General features: G+C 56.3%; 1 long non-coding RNA gene across 1 annotated transcript in view; it reads left to right on the forward strand.

The window, feature by feature from the left end:
- The first annotated feature begins 5439 nt into the window (after window positions 1–5439).
- Window positions 5440–8124, forward strand: part of LOC144955248 (uncharacterized) — a 9966-nt gene continuing 7281 nt past the window's right edge. The window contains exon 1 of the long non-coding RNA XR_013641573.1: window positions 5440–5482. This is a non-coding gene — a long non-coding RNA (uncharacterized LOC144955248). The remainder of the gene's footprint in view (window positions 5483–8124) is intronic.

The following is an 8124-nucleotide window of genomic DNA, read 5'->3' on the forward strand; positions in this document are numbered from 1 at the left end:
TACAACCCATGGCACCTGCTGGGTCTGTCCCGTGACCTCCTCCCCATGCACCTAGCCTGGCACAGCAGTCAACACATGGCACCTGCTGGGTCTGTCCCGTGACCTCCTCCTCATGCACCTAGCCTGGCACGGCAGTCAACACATGGCACCTGCAGGGTCTGTCACGTGACCTCCTCCCCATGCACCTAGCCTGGCACAGCAGTCAACACATGGCACCTGCAGGGTCTGTCACGTGACCTCCTCCTCATGCACCTAGCCTGGCACAGCAGCACAACCCATGGCACCTGCAGGGTCTGTCACGTGACCTCCTCCTCATGCACCTAGCCTGGCACAGCAGTGCAACCCATGGCACCTGCTGGGTCTGTCACGTGACCTCCTCTTCATGCACCTAGCCTGGCACAGCAGCACAACCCATGGCACCTGCTGGGTCTGTCACGTGACCCCCCCCACTCACCCCCCCACTCTACCCACAAATTCAGCTGACGATGTTTCCACTAAATCCGCGATAATCCGGCATTCAGGTCCACGCGTGGCTTGTGCTGTGTGGGACAAGAACCAGTTGGTCAGCAGACTTAGCAGCATCATCAGCAGCATCATCAGCAGCAGCAAGGGCAGCAGCATCAGCAGTCTTAGCAGCATCATCAGCAGCATCAGCAGTCTTAGCAGCAGCAGCAGAAATATCAGTTGCATAAACATCATCATCGCTACGAAATACGATGTTGGAACGCCAGATCACTCACTCACTCAGCTACTCACTCACTCAGCCACTCACTCACTCAGCCACTCACTCAGCCACTCACTCAGCCACTCACTCACTCAGCCACTCACTCAGCCACTCACTCACTCAGCCACCCACTCAATCATTCAGCCACTCACTCACCCACTCAGCCACTCACTCACTCGCTCACCCACTCACTCACTCAGCAACTCACTCACTCACCCACTCACTCACTCAGCAACTCACTCACTCAGCCACTCACTCACTTACTCACTCACTCAGCTACTCACTCACTCAGATACTCACTCACTCAGCTACTCACTCAGTCACTCAGCTACTCACTCACTCAGCAACTCACTCAGTCACTCAGCTACTCACTCACTCAGCAACTCACTCAGTCACTCAGCTACTCACTCACTCAGCTACTCGCTCACTCAGCAACTCACTCACTCACTCAGCTACTCACTCACTCAGCTACTCACTCACTCAGCTACTCACTCAGTCACTCAGCTACTCACTCACTCAGCTACTCACTCACTCAGCTAATCACTCACTCAGCTACTCACTCACTCACCCACCCACTCACTCAGCTACTCACTCACTCAGCAACTCACTCAGTCACTCAGCTACTCACTCACTCAGCTACTTACTCACTCAGCCACTCACTCACTCAGCTACTCACTCACTCAGCCACTCACTCACTCAGCCACTCACTCACTCAGCTACTCACTCACTCACTCAGCTACTCACTCACTCAGCTACTCACTCACTCAGCAACTCACTCACTCACTCACTTACTCACTCACTCAGCTACTCACTCACTCAGCAACTCACTCAGTCACTCAGCTACTCACTCACTCAGCCACTCACTCAGCCACTCACTCACTCAGCTACTCACTCACTCAGCCACTCACTCACTCAGCCACTCACTCACTCAGCTACTCACTCACTCAGCCACTCACTCACTCAGCTACTCACTCACTCACCCACTCACTCACTCAGCAACTCACTCACTCACCCACCCACTCACTCAGCTACTCACTCACTCAGCCACTCACTCACTTACTCACTCACTCAGCAACTCACTCACTCAGCTACTCACTCAGTCACTCAGCTACTCACTCACTCAGCAACTCACTCACTCACTCAGCTACTCACTCACTCAGCCACTCACTCACTCAGCTACTCACTCACTCAGCTAATCACTCACTCAGCTACTCACTCACTCAGCTAATCACTCACTCAGCTACTCACTCACTCAGCCACTCACTCACTCAGCTACTCACTCACTCAGCTAATCACTCACTCAGCTACTCACTCACTCAGCTAATCACTCATTCAGCTACTCACTCACTCACCCACTCACTCACTCATCCACTCACTCACTCACTCAGCTACTCGCTCACTCACCTATTCACTCACTCAGCAACTCCCTCACTTACTCACTCACCCACTTACTCACTCACCCACTCACTCACTCAGCTACTCACTCACTCAGCTACTCACTCACTTACTCACTCACTCAGCTACTCACTCACTTAGCTACTCACTCACTCAGCAACTCACTCACTCAGCTACTCACTCACCCACTCACTCACTCAGCCACTCACTCACACACCCACTCACTTAACCACTCACCCACTCACTCACACACCCACTCACTTAACCACTCACTCACTCACCCACCCAATCCCCCACCGACTCACTCACTCACCCACCCGCCCACCCACTCACCCACTCACTCACCCACTCACCCACTCACCCACCCACTCACTCACCCACCCACTCACCCACCCACTCACCCACTCACTCACCCACCCACTCACCCACCCACTCACCCACTCACCCACCCACTCACTCACCCACCCACTCACCCACCCACTCACCCACTCTCCACCCAGTAGGTGGGTGAGTGGGGGTGTGGGTGGGTGAGTGGGTGGGGAGTTTCTACTTAAAGGGGACGTGCAGAGCTGATTGCTCATACTGAAGAATCGAGCTGTGAACAAAGTTGATAAGTGGGTGGGTGAGTGGGTGAGTGAGTGGGTGAGTGAGTGAGTGGGTGAGTGGGTGGGTAAGTTGGTGTGTGGGTGGGTGAGTGGATGAGTGAGTGGGTGAGTGAGTGGTTGAGTGAGTGAGTGGGTGAGTGGGTGAGTGAGTGGGTGGGTGAGTGGGTGGGTGAGTGGGTGAGTGGGTGGGTGGGTGAGTGGGTGTGTGGGTGGGTGAGTTGGTGTGTGGGTGGGTGAGTGGATGAGTGAGTGGGTGAGTGAGTGGTTGAGTGAGTGAGTGGGTGAGTGGGTGAGTGAGTGGGTGGGTGAGTGGGTGAGTGAGTGGGTGAGTGAGTGAGTGGGTGAGTGGGTGGGTAAGTTGGTGTGTGGGTGGGTGAGTGGATGAGTGAGTGGGTGAGTGAGTGGTTGAGTGAGTGAGTGGGTGAGTGGGTGAGTGAGTGGGTGGGTGAGTGGGTGGGTGAGTGGGTGAGTGGGTGGGTGGGTGAGTGGGTGTGTGGGTGGGTGAGTTGGTGTGTGGGTGGGTGAGTGGATGAGTGAGTGGGTGAGTGAGTGGTTGAGTGAGTGAGTGGGTGAGTGGGTGAGTGAGTGGGTGGGTGAGTGGGTGAGTGAGTGGGTGAGTGAGTGAGTGGGTGAGTGGGTGGGTAAGTTGGTGTGTGGGTGGGTGAGTGGATGAGTGAGTGGGTGAGTGAGTGGTTGAGTGAGTGAGTGGGTGAGTGGGTGAGTGAGTGGGTGGGTGAGTGGGTGGGTGAGTGGGTGAGTGGGTGGGTGGGTGAGTGGGTGTGTGGGTGAGTGATTGAGTGGGTGAGTGAGTGGGTGAGTGGGTTGGTGAGTGGGTGTGTGGGTGTGTGGGTGGGTGAGTGAGTGGGTGAGTGAGTGGGTGAGTGAGTGGGTGGGTGGGTGAGTGGGTGGGTGGGTGAGTGGGTGAGTGGGTGGGTGGGTGAGTGGGTGAGTGGGTGAGTGAGTGAGTGCGTGAGTGGGTGGGTGAGTGAGTGAATGGGTGGGTGAGTGGGAGAGTGAGTGGGTGAGTGAGTGAGTGAGTGGGTGAGCGGGTGTGTGGGTGAGTGATTGAGTGGGTGAGTGATTGAGTGGGTGAGTGATTGAGTGAGTGGGTGAGTGGGTGAGTGGGTGTGTGGGTGAGTGATTGAGTGGGTGAGTGAGTGAGTGGGTGAGTGGGTGGGTGGGTGAGTGGGTGTGTGGGTGTGTGGGTGGATGAGTGAGTGTGTGAGTGAGTGGGTGGGTGAGTGGGTGGGTGAGTGGGTGAGTGGGTGTGTGGGTGAGTGATTGAGTGGGTGAGTGATTGAGTGAGTGGGTGTGTGGGTGAGTGATTGAGTGGGTGAGTGAGTGAGTGGGTGAGTGGGTGAGTGGGTGGGTGAGTGAGTGAGTGAGTGAGTGGGTGGGTGAGTGGGTGGGTGAGTGAGTGAGTGGGTGAGTGGGTGGGTGAGTTGGTGTGTGGGTGGGTGAGTGGATGAGTGAGTGGGTGAGTGAGTGAGTGAGTGGGTGAGTGGGTGGGTGAGTTGGTGTGTGGGTGGGTGAGTGGATGAGTGAGTGGGTGAGTGAGTGGGTGAGTGGGTGGGTGAGTGGGTGGGTGAGTTGGTGTGTGGGTGGGTGAGTGGATGAGTGAGTGGGTGAGTGAGTGGGTGAGTGGGTGGGTGAGTTGGTGTGTGGGTGAGTGAGTGGTTGAGTGAGTGAGTGGGTGAGTGAGTGGATGAGTGAGTGGGTGAGTGAGTGGTTGAGTGGGTGAGTGGTTGAGTGGGTGAGTGAGTAATTTATCTGAACCGGTCCTGGACCTCCCCTCGGTCGACTCAGCCTCAAATGAGTTACCTCGTGTAGCGTGGTGGTGGTGGTAGTGGTGGTGGTAGTGGTGGTGGTCGTGGTGGTTGTCTGTGTGACAGCACTTGCCCCTACAACCCAGCCAGAGGCTACCTGGGCTCACCTCTGCCTCTGCCTCTATCCCCCCCCCTCCACCCCCCATCAGAACGATCCCGATCCAAATGGACCCCAGCAGCCGCGTCTTGGCGAGCCGGATCCACGGAGATCCACTCCGGGTTTTGTGCGGCGTCGACCACCTCCACCACCACCGCCTCCACCTCCTCAGGCAGCCGTGGCTGGTCGACCGGCAAACCCGGAGCGGGTCACGCGGATCTGGATCCGGACTACGCTTTGAATCGGGATTCCCGCCGGGTTTTGGATCGGGAGCCACGGCGCATCCGCCCGCTGGGCCGTTCGCGAATCCCGGAGCGGATCGCCGCCACGGGGGAGGATCGGATCGCGTTAGTCCGACGCCTCGGGCTGGATCCGCTTCGGGTTTTGGCTTCAGCACGGGGATCCACTCGCTACTGGCCGAGGCGGTGACCTCGGCTCGGATCAGATCGGGATCCGGTTCTGGTTTTGGCTACGGGGGGATTGGATCTGGATCCGGATTGGGATCTGGTCCTGGTTTTGGCTACGGGATTGGATCTGGATCCGGATTTGAATCGTTTTCCGGATTGGGATCTGGTCCTGGTTTTGCTGCCGGGATTGGACCTGGATCTGGATTTGAATCTGGACCGGGATTTGGGTCTGGATTGGGATTGGGATTGGGATCTGGATTGGAGTCTGGACCGGGATTTGTGTCTGGATTGGGATTGGGATTTGGATCGGGATTGGGATCTGGATCCGGTTGGGAATCCGCTCCGGGTTTTGGCTCCAGGGCGAAGCCTCCACTGGCAGTGATTGACGCTGAGGAGAGGAGCAGTGGGTCACAAGAAAAACTCAACTCGTGAGCAGCTGCACACAGACATACACAGATACATACAGATATACATATATACACATATATATATACATATATACACACACATATACACACAGACACACACACAGACACACACACACAGACACACACAGACACACACACAGACACACACACAAACACACACAGACACCAACAACAACCGCCATTCGCCACTAAGTGGCGGTGACGTCACCACGACGCTTGTGCCAGGCCATGTACACCCTGAGGCCACGTGAAGTGTCGAACGCCCGCTGGCAGGAGGTCACGGGGCAGACCCAGGTGCCACGGGTCGACTGACCGAGATGACCGAGATGACTGGCTGATGCACCACCTGTGCCCCCTACTGTGCCAACTTGCTGTGCTTTAGCCACCCGGCGCTCCGCTCGTTGTTGTGAGCGTCGCTCCTCCGCCCTCCGTTGTTGTTGGAGGGCGACTGCCTCCAACTGCCCAGTAGCGTCCTTCACGAGCCTCCTCCACTGAGTCCGATCTTGACACCGCTGGTACCAGTCATCGGCAAGTCCACTCAGCTCCACGTCCTCCTGTACCACATCACTCCATCTCTTCTCTAGCCCGTGCCGCGCCCGTTTAGCCCCCTCGATCCGGCCGAACAAAAGCTGTTTAGGCACACACACACAGACACACACACAGACACACACAGACACACACACACACAGACACACACACAGACACGCACAGAGACACACGCCCACCTCCCAGAATCCTCCACCATCATCTAGACCCCGACCACATGACCACATGACCATCCCTAGTAGAACGTGGAGTCGTTCAAGATGAATAACAACCGCCGGTGCCTCTGGGAGACCCGGCTTCTCTCCTCCGTGGGTGTGACCGGCTATGCCCTTGGCCACGCCCACCTCCCAGAATCCTCCAGAAGGATCTCCACCCCGACCATGTGACCACGTGTCCACTTCTAGTAGAACGTGGAGTTCTTCAGGATGACCACTCCTAGTAAAACGTGGGACGTAGATTCTTCAGGATGAACAACAACCGCCGGTGCCTCTGGGAGAGGCAGCTTCTCTCCTCTGCGGCCGTGACCGGCTCTGCCTCCTGGCCACGCCCACCTCCCAGAATCCTCCAAGAGGATCTAGACCCCGACCACGTGACCACGTGTCCACTCCTAGTAGAACGTGGGACGTAGATTCTTCAGGATGAACAACAACCGCCGGTGCCTCTGGGACAGGCAGCTTCTCTCCTCTGCGGTCGTGACCGGCTCCGCCTCCTGGCCACGCCCACCTTCTAGAATCCTCCAGAAGGATCTAGACCCCGACCACGTGACCACGTGACCACTCCTAGTAGGACGTAGATATTGAACAACAACCGCCGGTGCCTCTGGGAGAGGCGGCTTAGATCCTGTGTGGGTGTGGCTGGCTCCACTTCCTGGCCACGCCCACCTCCCAGAATCATCCAGAAGGATCTAGACCCTGACCACGTGACCACGTGTCCACTCCTAGTAGAACGTGGGACGTAGATTCTTGATATTGAACAACAACCGCCGGTGCCTCTGGGAGACCCGGCTTAGATCCTCTGTGGGTGTGACCGGCTCCGCCTCCTGGCCACGCCCACCTTCTAGAATCCTCCAGAAGGATCTGGACCGTGACCACGTGTCCACTCCTAATAGAACGTAGATTCTTGATATTGAACAACAGCTGCTGGTGCCTCTGGGAGAGGCGGCTTAGATCCTGTAAGTGGAGCTCCTGGTGGAGTTCATGGAGGGCACCACTACGCTCACCACGCTCACCACACTCACCACCACTCACCACTACACTCACCACAACACTCACCACTCACCACCACACTCACCACTACACTCACCACTACACTCACTACCACACTCACTACTACACTCACCACACTCACCACTACACTCACCACTACACTCACTACCACACTCACCACTACACTCACCACCACACTCACCACGACACTCACCACTCACCACCACACTCACCACTAGTACACCAACACACTCACCACACTCACCACCACACTCACCACCACACTCACCACTACACTCACCACTACACTTACTACTACACTCACCACTACACTCACCACTACACTCACTACTACACTCACCACACTCACCACTACACTCACTACCACACTCACTACCACACTCACCACTACACTCACCACCACACTCACCACTACACTCACCACTCACCACCACACTCACCACTAGTACACCAACACACTCACCACACTCACCACCACACTCACCACCACACTCACCACTACACTCACCACTACACTTACTACTACACTCACCACTACACTCACCACTACACTCACTACTACACTCACCACACTCACCACTACACTCACTACCACACTCACTACCACACTCACCACTACACTCACCACCACACTCACCACTACACTCACCACTCACCACCACACTCACCACTAGTACACCAACACACTCACCACACTCACCACCACACTCACCACCACACTCACCACTACACTCACCACTACACTCACTACTACACTCACCACTACACTCACCACTACACTCACTACTACACTCACCACACTCACCACTACACTCACTACCACACTCACTACCACACTCACCACTACACTCACCACCACACTCACCACTA

This window comes from Lampetra fluviatilis, unplaced genomic scaffold, assembly GCF_964198595.1.
Source record: "Lampetra fluviatilis unplaced genomic scaffold, kcLamFluv1.1 SCAFFOLD_272, whole genome shotgun sequence".
Taxonomy (NCBI): domain Eukaryota; kingdom Metazoa; phylum Chordata; class Hyperoartia; order Petromyzontiformes; family Petromyzontidae; genus Lampetra; species Lampetra fluviatilis.